We start from the raw sequence: 19,728 nt of genomic DNA, 5'->3' as shown, positions 1-19,728 counted from the left end.
AAAGCCCAAGATCCCATATGCTTTGCGAACCACACTCGCAATATGACTTGCCTCCTTCAAAGATTGATGCACATGAACCCCAAGTCCCTCTATTCCAGTACACTCTTTAGAACTGTGCCATTAAGTATATATTGCCTCTCCCTATTCCTTATGCCAAAATACATCACCTCACACTTGTCACTATTAAATTCCATCTGCCACCTGTCTGCCCATTCTGCTAGCCTATCACTGTCCTGTTGCAGGCAGTTCATATCATCTTCACTGTTTGCCGCTCCTCCAGGTTTGGTGTCATCGGCATATTTTGAGATTCTACTCTGTATCCCAAGATCCAAGTCACTTACCTTGAGCAAAAAAAGCAGTGGTTCTAGCACTGACCATTGGGGAACACCACTGTCGACTATCCTCCAGTCTGACAAAGAACCATTTAATAAGACTCGCTGTTTTCTGTCCTTAAACCAATTTTCTATCAAATTGGACACTGACCCTCCTATACCACGAACCTCAATTTTGTTAACCGCCCTTTTATGTGGTACCTTGTCAAACGCTTCCTTAAAATCCATATAAACAACATCCACTGCATTCCCTTCATCAACCTGCTCTGTTAGTTCATCAAAAAATGCAGTTAGATTAGTCAAGCATGAACTCCCATTTATAAATCCATGCTCACTCTCCTTAATTAACTCGAACCTCTCCAAGTGACTGTTGATTTTTTACCCTGATTATTCTTTCTAAAACCTTACCCACCGCTGCTGTTAATCTAACTGGCCTGTAGTTACCCGGACTGTCCTTACACCCTTTCTTGAATAAGGGTGTCGCATTTTCCACTGTTTAATCCTCTGGCACCTCCCCCATATCCAGGGAAGATTGGAAGATTATGGCAAACTCTTCCATTATCTGCATCCGCATTTCCTTTCGCAACCTGGGATGCCAGCCATCCAGACCAGGTGATTTATCTTCCCTAAGCACAGCCAGCCTTTTTAGTACCTCCCTCTCTCAATTTGTACCCTCTCCATTGACTCTACTCTCTTCACTTCGACTGATATTTTGTCAAATTCCACTTCCTTAGTGATCACTGATACAAAGTACTCATGAAGTAGAATAACATTGCCCTGCACCTCTAAGCTTATATTATCCTTTTTGTCCCTAATAGGCCCGACTCAACCTCTTACTACCCACTTATCATTTACATGCTGCTCGAAGATTTTTGGGTTTCCTTTCATGTTGACTGCCAGTCTATTCTCATAGAAATAGAGAATAAGCAAATATAGAAGATGTAAGTATTTCCCATCCTTGATGAGGTGGAATTTTTTATGTTGTGGGTGGTAATGTCTTGGCCCACGAGTGTGGTGGAAGCAGAGACAATCAATGATTTGAAAAGGAAATTGGATGGATACTTGAAGGAAAGAAACTTGCAGGAGGAAAGGGATCGAGCTGGTGAGTGGAACTGACTAGATTGCTCCGGGGAAAGCCAGCATGGACGTGATAGGCCAAATGACCACCTTCCACGTTGCAAATGACTCTGTGTTGTTTCTCAAATTCAATCCACTGGTGCTTGGGAAATAATCTCAAAGTAAATTGTGCAACTGGAAAATCAGAACCAAGGCAAGGGACGCATAAGGAAGCAAAATTGCTGAAACCCGGGATTGAACCAGGGACCTTTAGATCTTCAGTCTAACGCTCTCCCAACTGAGCTATTTCAGCCCTATATTAACAGCAGCTTGCTGTCCTTGTTTTGGAAGAAAATACATACATTCAAGTTTTCCAAAAAATTAAAGAACACAACATGTGCGTAATATTCCCCATTGCTTTCTCAGTACTGATGGATTGTGAAGCGGGAGACAGCCAGAAGTGCCACTGAGCCGCACAGACCCCGAGCTGAGAATGAAATGAGATCAAATTCAATCTTTCATAGTGAGATGCTGCTGAGAGGTAAGAGTCCTGAATCAAAGCGAGACTTGCTCATTTCAAACACTCCCTGTACTCTCTGCTCATGAAGCCTTACAAAAGGGAAAAACAGAATGGCACTCAAACTCACAACCCTGCCATTAAAAGTCTCATATTCGACTGACAGAACTGTCACTTCTACTCGGTCTCTTATTGGATGGATGCAACTCCAACGCAGGGATGGCATTCAAATCCTCCCATGGGTCCACATGTCAGACTGAGTTCCATGTTGTAGACTCAAGCAAAGGAAATCTGCTCACTTCCAAAACTATCAGCGAATTGAAGCTGATTACAATCAACATCATCAGAGGTCAGAACTACCTGGTGAATGAAGACACCCTGAAGAAGGATCCACAATTATTCAAAGGCATCGACAAAGTGAAAAACAAGAAAATCGATGAGTCAATGCAAGCCAAACAACAGAAACACTGAAGAATTCCATTCCATTCCAGTCCAGAACCCAGTCCTTTTGTTTTTGGAGTCAGGTCACAATTACAGCAACAACTTTATATTCCCACTTGGCTTTCTGTACATTTAGTTAATTGCAATTTAGTCGACAAGCTCTTTGAATCCAGTTGTCTGGTCCTCATGCCAGCTCTGTTTGGAAGTCAATTCCACCTTCTGCAAAGCTGAAACCAATAGATAACCTTAATCTGAAAATGCCAGCAGGCCAGGGCTCATCTGGGATTAGAACCCTGGATTTCTTACATGTTAATCAACCACATTTCCTAAGCAAGAATCATGCCCCTAGACCAACGAACCACTGATCAGTCAGGTCTCTTTCGCTGCTGTGGAATTTCACTGGAACCCCCCAGCCAATCATCCATTTTTTTTTCAGATCAAAGCAACATCCTGCAAATGCTGAAATAAAAACAGAAAGTGCTGGAAATGTTCAGCAGCTCTGGCAGCATCTGTGCTGTGAGAAACACAGTTAACGTTTCTGGGCACTCACCTTTTGTTTCAGCCATCCTTTCAGACTGCTTCTGTCCATCCAATCTCACTTTCTATTCTATCCACATTCTAACCATTCACTACGTTACTACATTTTTCATGAATTCCTCATTTCTTTTATTAATGACAATTTTGTATTTCTGGCCTTTGCTTCAGACACCACCACAAGTGGAATCATGTCTCCATCTACCCAATCAAACCACTTCGCTGTATCCTCACATTGCAATGTTTCTTTAACCCTGACAGACTGTGGAGTTTCTGCTGCTTGATTGCAGTTCTTGCTTCCCGCCAGTAGATGTCACCTCACTCCAATACAGTGAAGTTTACAAATCTGAGAGAGACACAACAGGAAATAATTGTTCACATTATAGTGAATGTGTGGGATTTAGAAATACTAGGAGTGGAGACGAGTTATTATTGCACTCTGCTATAACATCTTTTATAATGGACTCCAGCATTTTCCCCACGACTGATGTCAGGCTAACCGGTATATATTTCGCTGTTTTCTTTCTGCCTCTTTTTTTAAATAGTGGAGTTACATTAACTACCGTCCAATCCATTGGAACTGTTCCAGAGTCGATAGAATTTTGAAAAAAGACCAGAAATGCATCTGCTATTTCAAGGGCCACCTCCTTAAGTACTCTGGGATGCAGAATATCAGGCCTTGGGGATTTATCGGCCTTCAATCCCATCAATTTCCCAAACATTCCCTGCGAATACAGATTTCTTACAGTTCCTCCTTCTCATTAGACCCTATGTTCCCCAACATTTCTGGGAGGTAATTTGTATCGTCCTTTGTGAAGACAGAACCAAAGTATGTATTTAATTGGTCTGCCATTTCTTTGTTCCCCATTATAAATTCCCCCGTTTCTGACTGCAAGGGACCCACATTTGTCTTCACTAATCTTTTTCGCGACACATATCTGGAGAAGCTTTTACAGTCAGTTTTTATGTTCTCTGCTAGCTTACTCTCATACTCTATTTCCCCCTTCTTAATCAATCCTTTTGTCCTCCTCTGCTAAATTCCAAACTGCTCACAATCTTCAGGTTTGCTGCTTGTTCTGGCCATTTTATATTTCTCCTCCTTGGATCTAATACTTTCCTTAATTTCTTTTGTAAGCCACAGTTGAGCCACCCTTCCTGTTTTACTTTTGCACAGACAGGAATGAACAATTGTTGTAATTCATCCATGCGCTCTTTAAATGCTAGCCATTGCCTATCCACTGTCAACCATTTAAGTAACGTTCCCCAATCTATCATAGCCAACTCCCGCCTCATACCTTCATAGTTTCCTTTGTTTAGAATCAGGACCCTAGTCTCGGAATCAACTCTCTCACTCTCCATGTTAATGAAGAATTTTATCATATTATGGGCGCACTTACCCAAGGGACCCCACACAACAAGATTGTTAACTAATCCTTTCTCATTACACAATACCCAGTCCAGGATGGCCTGTTCTCTCGAGGTGTTATACACCTCTATCAATTCTCCACTCAATCTCCTTTGATATAGGCAGAATAATCCTAGCTTTTCCAACCTAACCTTGTAACTAAAATCCCCCATCCCTGGATCCATTCTGGTAAATCGCCTCTGCATCCTCTCAAGGACCCTCACATTCTTTCTAAAGTCTGCTGAGCAGAACTGGAATAACACTCCAATTGGGGCCTAACCAGAGTTTTATAATGGTTCAGCATAACTTCCCTGCTTTTGTACTCAATGCCTCTATTTATAAAGCCCAAGATCCCATCTGCTTTGCTAACCACTCTCGCAATATGTCTTGACACCTTCAAAGATCGGTGCACATGAACCCCAAGTCCCTCTATTCCAGCACACTCTTTATAACTGTGCCATTAAGTATATATTGCCTCTCCCTATTCCTTATGCCAAAATACATCACCTCACACTTGTCACTATTAAATTCCATCTGCCACCTGTCTGCACATTCTGCTAGCCTATCACTGTCCTGTTGCAGGCAGTTCATATCATCCTCACTGTTTGCCACTCCTCCAAGTTTGGTGTCATCGGCTTATTTTGAGATTCTACTCTGTATTCCAAGATCCAAGTCACTTACCTTTAGCAAAAAAGCAGTGGTTCTGGCACTGACCCTTGGGGAACACCACTGTCGACTATCCTCCGGTCTGACCAAGAACCATTTAATATGACTCGCTGTTTTCAGTCTTTAAAACAATTTACTATCCAAATGGACACTGACCCTCCGAATCCATGAACCCCAATTTTGTTAACCACCCTTTTATGTGGTACTTTATAAAATGCTTTCGTAATATCCATATAAACAACATCCACTGCATTCCCTTCATCAGTATTCTCAGATAGTTTATCAACAAATGCAGTTAGATTCGTCAAGCATGAACTCCCATTGATAAATCCATGCCCACTCTCCTGAATTAACTCAAACCTCTCCAAAGGACTTGATTTTTTTCCCTGACCTGTTGATCTCATGCTGATAGCAAGCTCACCATAGAGCATGTTTTTGGCAATGTGACCGTCATCCATTTGGCCCAGTCAGCAGAGTCACCGCTGACTCAAGAGGGCAAACATGCTGCGGATCCCTGCACGCTGGTGTACTTCCGCATTCGGCACTCTGTCCTGCCAGGAGATGCCCAGTATCCATCTGAGGCAGTGGAGGTGGAAGCTGTTCAGCCGCTTTTTTTGGCTTGTATAAGTTGTTGATGCTTCTCTACTATAAAGGAGGGTGCTGAGAACACAAGCCTGGTACACGTGGAGCTTTGTATTTTCGGTCAGTTTGCTGTCGGTTCACACTTGTCTTCTCAACTTTGACATGACAGCTGCAGCATTGACAATCCTGGTGCTGATTTCAGCATCAAGGAACAGATTGCTGGTGATTCTTGATTGAAGGTATGTGAAGCTGTTGACAACCTCCAAAGTGAGGTTGTCGATGTTGATGGAAAGTGGAGTCTCTACGTCCTGGCCCGTAACTTTCATCTTCCTGATGCTGATTGTCAGTCCAAACTCTTTGCAGGCCAGGGAGAACCGATCTACAAGCTGCTGTGACTGAACTTAATTATGGGATGTCAGCACAGCATCATCAGCAAATAGCAACTCACAGACTAGGAATTTACCCACTTTGGTCTTGGCGCACACTCTTGCCAAGTTGAACAGCTTGTCGTCAGCTCTGATGTGCAGGTGAACACCTATTTCTGAGTAATTGAAAGTGTACAATAGCAGCATGGAGAAGAATATGCCAATTATAAAGGATGTGATAACTAGACAGTTCGAAAATGATGACATGATTGGGCAGAGTCAACATAGATTTATGAAAAGGAAAACAGGTTTGAAAAACCTGTTGAGATTTTTGAGGATGTTACCGATAGAACAGATAAAGGAGAACCAGTGGATGTGTGGTATTTGTATTTTCCTTTGGTAAGGTCCCACACAGGAGGTGAGTAAACAAAATTAGAGCACATAGGCTTGGGGATAATATACTGATATGGATTGAGAATTGGTTAACAGACCGAAAACAGAGAGCAGGAATAACGGGTCCTTCTCAGGATGGCAGGCTGTTACTATTGGGGTACTGCAAGGATCAGTGTTGGAGCCACAGCTGTTAACAACCTATATAAATGATTTGGATGTGGGGATTAAATGTAATATTTCCAAGTTTGCAGATGACACAAAGCTCGGTGAAGTGTGAGTTGTGAGGAGGATGCAGAGAGGCTTCCAGGGGACCTGGAGAGGCTAAGTGAATGGGCAAGAACATGGAATATAATGTGAATAAATGTGAAGTTATTCACTTTGGTAGAATAAACAGAAAGACAGAGTATTTCTTAAATGGTGAGAGGTTGGGAAGTGTCGATGTCCAAAGGGACCTGGGTGTCCTTGTTCCTGAGACACTAAAAGCTCTTGTGCAGGTGCAGCAATCAATTAGGAAGGCAAATGGTATGTTGTACCCACACGAGGGGTCATGAGTACAGGAGTAAAGATGTCTTGCTGCAATTGTCTAGAGCCTTGGTGAATCCGCACTGGAGTATTGTGTACAGTTTAGTCTCCTCATCTTATGAAGGATACACTTGCCATAGAGGGGGTGAAACAGAGGGTCAACAGACTAATCTTTTTTTTGCATTTATTTCATTTCATCTCAGTTTGTTCAGTTTGCTTACCTACTGTTTTTTTTCAGGTTTGTACTTCCTGCTGTTCAATATTCAGTCCATTAACACCTAATCTGTACTAATGCTTTGTCTTTCAACACACCATTAACATATTGTTTGCCTTTGCTGCATGAACATTTGGTCAGCTATGTGGCCTTGTCCAATCTACACCTTCTCCTTTGTTATCTCTTGCCCCACCCCCACCCCACTTGCTTATAACCTGTGACTTTTCTAATATATGTCAGTTCCGAAGATGGGTCACTGACCTGAAACGTTAACTCTGCTTCTCTTTTCACAGATGCTGCCAGACCTGCTGAGTGGTTCCAGCATTTCTTGTTTTTATGTCACCAGACGAATCCCTGGGATGGTGGGATTGCCTTTAAGTTTCGAAGAATGAGAGGTGATCTGATTGAAACTGACAAAATTCTTACAGGGCGTGACAGTGTGGATGTAGACAGGATGTTTGCCCTGGTTGGTGAGTCTAAAACCAAAGGACATCGTCTCAGAATAAGGAGTAGGCCATTTCAAACTGAGATGGGTGGAATTTCTTCACTCAGACGGTGGTGAATCATTGGAATACTGTGCCCCAGAGGGCTGTGGCAGCTCAATCATTGAGCATGTTCAAGACAGAAATTGATAGAAATCTTGATACTCATGACATCAAGGAATATGGGGATAGCATGGGAAAGGGGCTTTGAGGTAGGTGATCAGCCATGATCGAATTGAATGACAGAGCAGGCTCGACGGGCTGAATAGCTTACTCCTATGTTCCTCTGTTCCTAAGAGAGTTGGCGCCAGAGCGCAGCCCTGCTTTACCCCACTGCTGATCTTGAAAGCGTCTGATGTTGCTCCATTGGAACTGATGGAACTGTGCATGTTCTCGCGGAAAGAAGAGATGATGCCCAAGAGGTCAGGAGGGCAGCCTATGTTCCATTGCAGTTTGAAGAGGCCGTCTCTGCTGACAAGATCAAAGGCCTTAGTGATGTTAATAAAGATGTGTGAGGCTCTGTGGCGCAATGGGTAGCGTGTTGGACTTCTAAATAATGATTAAGACGATATTCAAAGGTTGTGGGTTCAAATCCCACCAGAGTCAGATTTTTGGACCAGAAACAGAGGAGCACAACGGAACAACAAATGAAGAAATGCGCCAAAAGCACAGACTCGGAGACAGAGCGAGAGAGAGAGGAGCAGAGCAGGGGGGAAAAAAATCGAGGAGTGACGTCATAATGGAGAGTGAGAGCAGGGAATCAGAGAGCCGCTGGGGTGAGGATACAGGATTTGGTTCTTTCTTCGGTGCAGTGGAAGGAGCTGTTTGGTGAGGATCTGGTAAGCTGTGACATCACAGGCAAGCAGGTAGTTGATTGGTTTGGAAGAACCGACCTGCTTGATGCGCATCTAGTAAGTGATTAAGATCCATTTTAGTCCTAACGTTTAAAATAGTAAACAAACTAGTGGTAAGTTTAATAAAATATGCAATAAAATGAATAATTGAATAAAATATTGAAGTAGTTAATTGAAACACGTTAAGGATGACAGGACAGGTGATGTGTCACAGCTGCAGCATGTGAGAGTTCCTGGATGCCAGTGTGATCCAGGGCAAACACGTCTGCAGTAAGTGTTTGCGGCTCAAAGAGGGAGAAAAAAGGAATGTAGTGGTAGTAGGGGACAGTATAGTAAGGTGGATTGACTCTGTTCTCTGCAGCAAAAGCAAGAGTCCAGACGGCTGTGTTGCCTGCCGGTGCCAGGATTCAGGACATCTGCTCAGGGCTGGAGCGAAACATACAATGGGAGGGGGAGGATCCAGTCGTTGTGGTCCATGTCGGTACCAGCGACATAGGCAGGACAAGGATAGAGGTTCTGCAAAGTCAGTATGAGCAACTAGGCACCAAATTAAGAAGCAGAACCTCAAAGTTAATCATCTCTGGATTATTACCTGAGCCATGTGCAAATTGGCATAGGACAAATAAGATTAGAGAAAGTAATGTGCGGCTGAAAGACTGGTGTGGTAGTAGTGGGTTCTGGTTCATGGGGCATTGGCACCAGTACTGTGGAAAGAGGTGGCTGTACCGTTGGGACGGTCTACACCTGAACCGTGCTGGTGCCGGTGTTCTAGCGAGCCACATAACGAGGGAAGTAGAGACGGTTTTAAACCGAATAGTGGGGGCAAGGGATCAAATTTGGGAAGATATGGTGAATCAAGGAGGAGAGACAAGGCAAGAGAGAAAAGTATAAATATGGGAAATGATAAACAGACTGTGACAGGAAGGGACAGAATGTTCAAATCTAAGAGTAACTCGACAGATAAGGCTAGAGGTGACAAAAATAATAAAAGGACAAAACTAAATGCTCTGTATCTGAATGCATGGAGCATTTGAAACAAAACAGATGAACTGGGAGCACAAATAGAATAAATACGTCCGATCTGATAGTCATTACAGAGACATGGCTGCAGGGCGACATAGATTGGGATGTGAATATTGGAGGTGACATGGCATTTTGGAAGGACAGGAAGCTAGGAAAAGGTGGCGGGGTAGCTCTGTTAATTAATGATGGTATTAGCGTAATAGAGAGGGATGACCTGAGTTCTGGAGATCAGGATGCAGAAGCAGTTTGGGTACAAATGAGAAGTCATAAAGGCAAGAAGTCACTTGTGGGAGTGGTGTACAGGCCACCTAACATTAACCACACTGTCGGATGGGATATAAAGGAAGAAATAATGGCAGCTTGTCAGAAAGGTACTGTGATAATTATGGGGGATTTTAATCTACATATAGATTGGAAAATTCAGATGGGCAGAGGTAGCCTAGATGAGGAGTACATAGAATGTTTTGGGGATAATTTCTTGGAACAATACATTCTGGAGCCAACCAGAGAGCAGGCTATACTAGACCTGGCATTGTGCAACGAGATAGGATTAATTAATGACCTCATAGTTAAGGTGCCCCTAGGTAGTAGCGATTATAATATGATTGAATTTTACATTCAGTTTGAGGGAGAGGAGAGTGGGTCCCAGACTAGTATTTTAAATTTAAATAAGGGCAATTATAAGGTCATGAAAGCAGAGCTAGCTAAAGTGAACTGGCAAATTAGGTTAAGGGATAAGTCAATCGAGATGCAGTGGCAGACATTTAAGGGGATATTTCAGAATACACAGAATAGATACATTTCAACGAGAAAGAAAAGTTCCAAAGGTGGGACTCACCATCCATGGTTCACGAAAACAGTTAAAGATACAATCAAACTTAAAGAAAAAGCCTATAATTGTGCAAAGGTGGGAGGCAGGTCAGAAGATTGGACAGAATATAAAAAAAACAGCAAAGAATTACTAAAAGATTGATAAGGAAGGTAAAATTAGAGTATGAGAGAAAGCTCGCAAGGAATTTCAAGACAACTAGTAAGAGTTTCGATAGATATTTTAAAAAGAAAAGAGTTAACAAAGCGACTGTTGGTCCAATAGAAAGTGTGTCTGGGGAATTAATAATGGATAATTAAGAGATGGCAGATGAATTGAACAGATACTTTGCATCGGTCTTCACTATTGAGTATACAAATAACATCCCAGTATTAGCCGGCGATCAGGAAATTGAAGGGATGGAGGAACTCAAGAAAATTACAATCACCAGGGAAGTGGTACTAAACAAATTGTTGGAGCTGCGGGTTGACAAGTCGCCAGGTCCTGAATTGGCTAGTGAGATAGTTGATGCGCTGGTTTTAATATTCCAAAATTCCCTAGATTCGAGAAGGTTCCGTTAGATTGGAAAAGAGTGAATGTAACTCATTTATTCAAAAAGGGAGGGAGACAGAAAGCAGGAAACGACAGGCCAGTTAGCTTAACATTTGTCTTAGGGAAAATGTTTGGAGCTATTACAGAGGATGTTATAGCAGGGCATTTAGAAAAAATTAAGGTAATCAGGCACAGTCAACATGGTTTTTTGAAAGGGAAATCACGTTCAACCAATTTATTGGAGTTCTTTGAGGGAGTTACATGTGCTGTGGATAAAGGGGAACCAGTGGATGTATTGTATTTCGATTTCCAGAAGGATAAGGTGCCATATCAAAGGTTATTACAGAAAATAAAAGCTCATGGTGTCGGGGGTAACATATTGGCATGGATAGAAGATTGGCTAGCTGACAGGAAACAGAGAGTAAGCATAAATGGGTCATTTTCTGGTTGGCAAGAAGTAACGAGTGGTGTGCCACAGGGATCTGTGCTGGGGCCTCAACTTTTTACAATTTATATAAATGACTTAGATGAAGGGACCGAAGGTATTGTTGCTAAATTTGCTGATCACAAAGATAGGTAGGAAAGTAGGTTGTGAAGAGGACATAAGGGGGCTACAAAGGGATATAGATAGGTTAAGTGATTGGGCAAAGACCTGGCAAATGGAGTATAATGTGGGAAAGTCGGAAATTGTCCACTATGGCAGGAAGAATAAAAAATCATATTATCTAAATGGTGAGAGATTGCAGAGCTCTGAGATGCAGAGGGATCTGGGTGACCGAGGGCATGAATTGCAAAAGGTTAGTATGCAGGTCCAGCACGTAATTAGGAAAGCTAATAGAATGTTATCATTTATCACCATGGGAATTGAATACAATAGTAGGGAGGTTATGCTTCAGCATTACAGGACATTGGTGAGACCTCTTCTGCAGTACTGAGTACTGTACTGGTCTCCTTATTTGCGGAAGGATGTAAATGCATTGGAGGTAGTACAGAGAAAGTTTACGAGACTAATACATGGAATGGGTGGGCTGTCTTACGAGGAAAGATTGGACAAGCTAGGCTTGTCTCCGCCAGAGTTTAGAAGAGAAAGAGGCGACATGATTTGTTATTTAATTTATTAATTAACAAATTAGCTATCCTCCAGTCTTCCGGTACCTCACCCGTGGCTAACGATGATCCAAAAATCTCTGCCAGCGCCCCAGCAATCTCCTCCCTTGCTTCCCATAGCATCCTAGGATACATCTGATCAGGCCCTGGGGATTTATCCACCTTAATGCGCTTCAAAACCTCCAACACCTCCTCCTTTGTAATGTTGATATGCTGCAGGATATCGCTGTTCCCTCCCTTGAACTCACTAGCTTCCATGACCTTCTCCACGGTAAATACAGACGAGAAATATTCATTTAAGACCTCGCCCATTTCGCGTGGCTTCACACATAGATTGCCACACTGATCCTTAAGGGGACCTACTCTCTCCCTAGCTACCCTTTTACTCTTAATACACTGATAGAATCTTTTAGGATTCTCCTTTATCTTATCTGCCAGGGAAATCTCATGGCCCCTTTTCGCCCTTCTAATTTTCTTCTTAAGTATACTCCTACATCCCCTATACTTCTCGAGGGACTCGCTCGATCCCAGCTGCCTATACCTGACGTATGCCTCCTTCTTTCTCCTGACCAGATCCTCAATATCCCTCGTCAACCAAGGTTCCCTAAACTTGCCAGCCTTGCCCTTCCATCTATCAGGAACATGCTGGCCCTGAACTCTTCCTATCTCACTTTTAAAAGCCTCCCACTTGCCAGACGTCCCTTTACCTGTAAACAGCCTCTCCCATTCAACTTTTGAGAGTTCCTGTCTGATGCCATGGAAATTAGCCTTCCCCCAATTTAGGACTTCAACCTGAGGACCAGTCCTATTCTTTTTCATAACTATCTTGAAGCTAATAGAGTTATGGTCACTGGTCCCAAAGTGCTCCCCCACTGCCATATCAACTACCTGCCCATCCTCATTTCCTAAGAGGAGATCGAGTGTAGCCCCTTCTCTAGTCGGGCCATCCACGTACTGCTTCAGAAAACTATCCTGGACTCACTTAACAAATTCTTCCCCATCTGATCCCTCAGCACTAAGGCAGTCCCAGTCAATATTAGAGAAGTTAAAATCACCTACTATTACAACCCTATAATTCGTATACCTGTCTGTGATTTCCCTCCATATATGCTCCTCCACTTCCCTCTGACTATTGGGGGGCCTGTAGTATAATCCCATCAAAGGGATCACCCTTTTATTATTTTTAAGTTCTACCAGTATGGCCTCACTGGACATTCACCCCGGGATATCCTCTCTAAGTACTGCCGTGATGTCCTCCCTAATCAATAGTGCAACTCCCCCTCCTCTCTTACCTCCACCTCTGTCACGCCGGAAGGATCGGTACCGCGGAACATTGAGCTGCCAGTCCTGCCCATCCCTCAACCACGTTTCCGTAATAGCTACAATACCACAATCCCATGTACCGATCCATGCTCTGAGTTCATCTGCCTTACCTGTAAGGATACTTGCATTCCACAAATCAAAGGCAGTTGGGTAACAGTTAGAGGTGGGAAGAGGTCAGTGCAGGGATCTCCTGTGGTCGTTCCCCTCAACAACAAGTATACAGTTTTAGATACTGTTGGGGGGACGGCCTATCGGGGGCAGGCTGCAGTGACCGGGCCTCTGGCACGGGGTCCTGCACTGTGGCTCAGAAGGGAAGGAGGGAGAATGGGAGAGCACTAGTCATCGGGGACTCGATGGTGAGGAGTACGGACAGGCGGTTCTGTGGGCGCAGGCGAGACGCACGGATGGTTTGTTGCCTCCCTGGTGCCAGGGTCCGTGATGTTTGTGATCGCGTCTTCAGGATCCTTAAAGGGGAGGGGGAGCAGCCAGAGGTCGTGGTGCACATTGGCACCAACGACGTAGGAAGGAAGGGTGGCACAGATGTTAGAAGTGAGTTTAGGGAGTTAGGCTGGAAGCTGAAAGCTCGGACGGACAGAGTTGTTATCTCTGGTTTGTTGCCGGCGCCACGTGATAGTGAGGCTAGGAATAGGGAGAGAGCACAGCTGAACACGTGGCTGCAGGAATGGTGTAGGAGGGAGGGCTTCCAGTTCTTGGATAATTGGACTGCATTCTGGGGAAGATGGGACCTGTTCAAACAGGACGGGCTGCATCTGAACCAGAGGGGCACCAATATCCTGGGAGGGAGGTTTGCTAGTACTGTTCGGGAGGGTTTAAACTAGTTTGGGAGGGGGATGGGAACCTGAGTTGTAATCCAGGGACCAGTGGGTCCACTCAGAAGGACAAAGAGTGTAGTGAGGTATTGGGGAAGGTAGCACTGTCACAGAGGACAGATGGGCACGGAGAAGGGTTAAAGTGCGTATACTTCAACGCAAGAAGCATCAGGAATAAGGTGAGTGAATTGAAGGCGTGGATGGGCACTTGGGACTACGATGTTGTGGCCATCACTGAAACGTGGATAGGTGAGGGGGAGGAATGGTTTTTGGAGGTACCTGGTTATAGATGTTTTCATAAGATTAGGAATGGTGGTAAAAGAGGTGGGGGGGTGGCATTGTTAGTTAGAAATAGTGTAACAACTGCTGAAAGAATTTTCGAGGAGGATCTGCCGACTGAGGCACTGTGGGTTGAGGTCAGGAACAGGAAAGGAGCAGTCACCTTGATGGGAGTTTTCTATAGGCCCCCCAATAGCAGCAGGGAGGTGGAAGAGCAGATTGGGAAACAGATTTTGGAAAGGAGCAGAAGTCACAGGGTAGTAATTATGGGGGATTTCAACTTCCCAAATATTGATTGGCAACTCTTTAGATCGAATAGTTTGGATGGGGTAGTGTTTGTGCAGTATGTCCAGGAAGCTTTTCTGACTCAGTATGTAGACTGCCCGACCAGAGGGGAGGCAATATTGGATTTGGTACTAGGTAATGAACCAGGGCAAGTGATAGAGCTGTTGGTGGGCGAGCACTTTGGAGATAGTGATCACAATTCTGTAGCATTCACTGTGGTAATGGAGAGGGATAGGTATGTGCAACAGGGCAAGGTTTACAATTGGGGGAAGGGTAGATATGATGCTGTCAGGCAGGAACTGAGGAGCATAAGTTGGGAGCATATGCTGGCAGGGAAGGGCACGGTCGAAATGTGGAACTTTTTCAAGGAGCAGATAGTAGGGGCCATTGATAAGCATGTCCCTGTCAGACAGGGAAGGGATGGTCATGTGAGGGAACCGTGGTTGACAAGAGAGGTTGAGAGTCTTGTTAGGAAGAAGAAGGATGCGTATATAAAGTTGAGGAAAAAGGGCACAGGCATAGCTCTGGAGGGATACAAGATGGCCAGGAAGGATCTGAAGAAAGGGATTAGGAGAGCTAAGAGAGGGCATGAAAAATGCTTGGCGGGTAGGATAAAAGAAAACCCCAAGGCCTTTTACGCGTATGTCAGAAATATGAGGATGACCAGGGGGACCATAGGTCCGGTCAAGGACAATAGCGGGAGACTGTGTGTTGAGCCGGAAGAGATAAGTGAGGTTTTGAATGAGTACTTCTCTTCGGTATTTACGAATGAGAAGGGGTGTATTACTGAAGAGGACGGTGCGAAACAGACTGGTAAGCTCGAGGAAGTGCTCGTTAGGAGGGAAGATGTGTTGGGGTTTTTGAATAACTTGAAGATAGACAAGTCTCCCGGGCCTGACGGGGTATATCCAAGGATGTTATGGGAAGCAAGGGATGAAATTGCAGAGCCGCTGGCAATGATCTTTTCATCTTCTCTGCTGACGGGGGTGGTACCAGGTGATTGGAGGGTGGCAAATGTTGTGCCCCTGTTCAAGAAAGGGAATAGGAACAACCCTGGGAATTACAGGCCAGTTAGTCTTACTTCGGTGGTAGGCAAGTTGATGGAAAAGGTGCTGAGGGATAGGATTTCTGAGCATCTGGAAAGACACTGCTTGATTCGGGACAGTCAGCACGGTTTTGTGAGGGGTAGGTCTTGCCTCACAAGCCTGATTGAATTCTTTGAGCAGGTGACCAAGCAAGTGGATGAGGGTAAACCAGTGGATGTGGTGTACATGGATTTTAGTAAGGCATTTGATAAGGTCCCCCATGGTAGACTTATGGAGAAAGTCAGGAGGCATGGGATAGTGGGGAATGTGGCCAGTTGGATTAAGAATTGGCTAACTGATAGAAGGCAGAGAGTGGTCTTAGATGGTAAATACTCAGCCTGGAGCCCAGTTACCAGTGGCGTGCCGCAGGGATCAGTTCTGGGTCCTCTCCTGTTTGTGATTTTTATTAACGACTTGGATGAGGAAGTCGAAGGGTGGGTCAGTAAATTTGCAGATGATACAAAGGTTGGTGGAGTTGTGGATACCGAGGAGGGCTATTGTCGTCTGCAAAGGGACTTGGATAGGTTGCAGTGCTGGGCTGAAAAGTGGCAGATGGAGTTTAACCCTGAAAAGTGTGAGGTCGTCCATTTTGGAAGGACAAACATGAATGCAAAATACTGGGTTAACGGTAGGGTTCTTGGGCATGTGGAGGAGCAGAGAGACCTTGGGGTCTATGTGCATAGATCATTGAAAGTTGCAACTCAAGTGGATAGGGCTGTGAAGAAGGCATATGGGGTGTTAGCGTTCATTAGCAGAGGGATTGAATTTAAGAGCCGTGAGGTGATGATGCAGCTGTACAGGACCTTGGTAAGGCCTCATTTGGAGTACTGTGTGCAGTTCTGGTCGCCTCATTTTAGGAAGGATGTGGAAGCCTTGGAGAGGGTGCAGAGGAGATTTACCAGGATGTTGCCTGGAATGGAGAATAAGTCTTACGAGGAAAGGCTGAACATTCTAGGCCTCTTCTCATTAGAAAGGAGAAGGATGAGGGGTGACATGATAGAGGTTTATAAGATGATCAGGGGAATAGATAGGGTAGACAGTCAGAAACTTTTTCCCCGGGTGGAGCAAAGCGTTACAAGGGGTCATAAATTTAAGGTGAAGGGTGGGAGATATAAGGGGGATGTCAGGGGAAGGTTCTTTACCCAGAGAGTGGTCGAGGCATGGAATGCCTTGCCCGGGGAAGTTGTTGAGTCAGAAACTTTAGGGACTTTCAAAAGGCTTTTGGATAGGTATATGGATAAAGGAGAATGATGGGGTATAGATTAAATTGTCCTTGACAGAGGACAAAGGATCGGCACAACATTGTGGGCCGAAGGGCCTGTTCTGTGCTGTATGTTCTATGTTCTATGTTCTATGTTCTAAAGTAAATGCAGTTTAGCCCACCAGACCTTCCACGCTCCCTGTCCTGCCCCTTCCTGGCCTGCCTACTGGACTTGCTTGCTTTAACCTCTCCATTTGCCTCAACTATCTCATCGGAGAGACTACTACTTTGGGTCCCACCCCCGCTGCAAGACTAGTTTAAACCCTCCAGTGTATTACTATAAAATCTCCCTACAAGGATATTGGTCCCCTTCCAGTTCAGATGCAACCCGTCCCTCTTGTACAGGTCACCTCTGCACCAGAAGAGATCCCAATGATCCAAGTACCTGAAGCCCTCCCGCCTTCGCCAGTCTTCAGCAACGCATTCATTTGCCTAATCCTCCTATTCCTACCCGCACTAGCACGTGTCACAGGGAGTAATCCTGAGATTACAACCCTAGAGGTCCTGCTCTTTAACCTTCTGCCTAACTCCCTATATTCACTTTGCAGAACCTCATCTCTCTTCCTGCCTATGTCGTTCGTACCAATATGGACCACGATCTCTGGCTGCACACCCTCCCCTTTCAAAATTTCCGGCAGCTGCTCCGAAACATCCTTGACCCTAGTATTAGGGAGGCAACATACCATCCTGGAGTCTCGTTTGCGGCCACAGAAACGCCTATCTGCACCCCTTATGATAGAATCCCCTATCACAATAGCTCTTCCACCCCTTTTCCTCCCCTGCTGTGCAGCAGAGCCCTCCGTGGTGGCACGGACCGCGCTGTTGCTCTTTTCCCCTGGGAGGTCATCCCCCCAACAGTAACCAAAGCAGTATCTCTGTTTGAGAGGGGGATGGCCACAGGGGACTCCTGCACTACCTGCCTGCTCCTACTATTCCATATGGTGGTCACCCATCCATTTTCTGCCTGTGCATCCATTACCTGCGGTGCGACCACCTCACTAAACATGCTATCCATGATGCCCTCAGCTTCGTGGACGCTCCACAGTGAAACCACCCGCAGGTCCAGCTCCATAATGCGAGTAGCCAGTAGCTGCAGCCTGATACACTTCCTGCACACATGGTCGTCATGGAGACTTGGAGCGTTCCTGAATCCCCACATAGCGCAGGAGGAGCATGTCACGGGGCTGAGCTCTCCTGCCATGACTTAGCCTTAGATTAATTAGTTACTCCCTTAATTAAAAAATACTTATGACACTAGGGGCCTTGTTCTACCCACTACAATCTCAAGTCCTTCATAAGCGACACTGAATAAAAAAAAACACTTTAGTAGTACTCATCTTATCAGCAGAGGTTTTTTTTTCAAGTAAAAAAACTTTGCCCTTTTCTTTAAGATATTTAAATACACTAACAGCAGTGACTCACCAACCAATCACCTTGCAGCTCTCCTCTGACATCACAGTTGGCTTCTTTTTTTTCAAAACTCCAGCACACTGGAAGAGCTCCACTCCACTCCTGGAAGGGAAGAGACTGGGCCTCGATCCTCGGATTGGATTTATAGGCTCCTCTCTCAACGTTCTCCTCATGTCGGTCCATATAGGTCTCCTCCGCTCCGCTCCTCTCCGCTCCCGGAAGGTAATTCACCAGCTTTTGCAGAAAAGTAGGTCTTAAGCTGTTGCAGTACCTGTTAGAAAGATAGTCTAAGCTATTCTGAAATCATCTTCCAATGTCATCTACATGGAAGCAGGATTTTAAAGGATAAGATGTAGTTTTTAAAAGTCACTTCAATCTTGCTCAAGAGTCTTGACAAAGAAGCCAAGTAAATCTTGATAAAAAGTCATATACATTTAGAGATCTTTTAAAAGCACTTCAATCTTGTTAATAAAAAGTCAGATGTAAATTTAAGAACTCTGATCAGGCCATGCTAAAAAGTTACATACAATTAAGAAATAAAATACAACATTTAAAATGTCTGAATTCCCTCTGAAAGTTGACCACTGCTGCTGCCGGTGTCTTCCTGGAATAGTGGAGCTGTTGTGTCAACAGAAAAGTCTTTCCCGAGCAGCCTGTTGGTACCGGCTTTAATCCAACCCAGGTAAAAATCAGGGTACATTGTGGGCAATGAGCCCAAATTGCTGAACTACAGGTCCCTGTCACTTTAAAGAGTGGGCTGGTGCGATTATGATCAGAGGCTCCTTCTAAGCACATTTCTCACCACCACAACTTCCAGATGCTGGTGTTAGTGTGTGCATGTACCAGCAGTTGCAGTGCTGTTCAGACCCTCAATAGCAGTGAAAGTCTCAGAATTCACCGCTATTGGGGCTGTAAAATCCAGGCCAATATCTCACAGTCCTGTTAGATTTGCTCTCCCTCTGTACAAAATCAAAATCCACACATTGTCTTTCACTCACTCCTGTTTCCAGCCCTGATGGTGCAGAAATCCCCTCTCAAAGGTACACAATCCAGTTGATTTCTGATCAAATACCTCCTTCCTCATTCAATCGAGGAAACAGAGACATGAACAGGAGTCAGGTGCAAGAAAGTTTCACCAACAGAGCAAAGAAAACACCAACAAAAGTCACACCTACTTTCCAAATCATTTCACAGGAATATTCTTTCACTTGTTTCTCGGATGACTGCAATAAATCTGAAAATGAGCACCATGAGGTTTGTGTTCACTCGTCACTTGTTCTCCTGTGTTTGTCTGTCAGGTTTGTAATTCAGTTTGTATTGGATATTGAAGAGAATCTCTTTTCAAGATGATTGCACATCGTACTGTGTTTAAAGCAACCAACTTGTAAAATGGCAGAAAATG

The 19,728-nt window shown here is 44.5% G+C and overlaps 2 non-coding genes across 2 annotated transcripts; one reads left to right on the top strand and one right to left on the bottom strand.

The window, feature by feature from the left end:
- Positions 1-1,628: 1,628 nt before the first annotated feature.
- Positions 1,629-1,701, bottom strand: trnaf-gaa (transfer RNA phenylalanine (anticodon GAA)). The gene has a single exon. It is a non-coding gene; the product is annotated as a tRNA-Phe (tRNA).
- A 6,323-nt stretch (positions 1,702-8,024) lies between these two features.
- Positions 8,025-8,115, top strand: trnar-ucu (transfer RNA arginine (anticodon UCU)). The gene is given in 2 exon segments: positions 8,025-8,061; positions 8,080-8,115. It is a non-coding gene; the product is annotated as a tRNA-Arg (tRNA).
- The last annotated feature ends 11,613 nt before the right edge of the window (positions 8,116-19,728 follow it).

Source organism: Heterodontus francisci, unplaced genomic scaffold (assembly GCF_036365525.1).
Source record: "Heterodontus francisci isolate sHetFra1 unplaced genomic scaffold, sHetFra1.hap1 HAP1_SCAFFOLD_172, whole genome shotgun sequence".
NCBI lineage: Eukaryota > Metazoa > Chordata > Chondrichthyes > Heterodontiformes > Heterodontidae > Heterodontus > Heterodontus francisci.
This window is presented reverse-complemented; position numbering and strand designations above follow the sequence as displayed.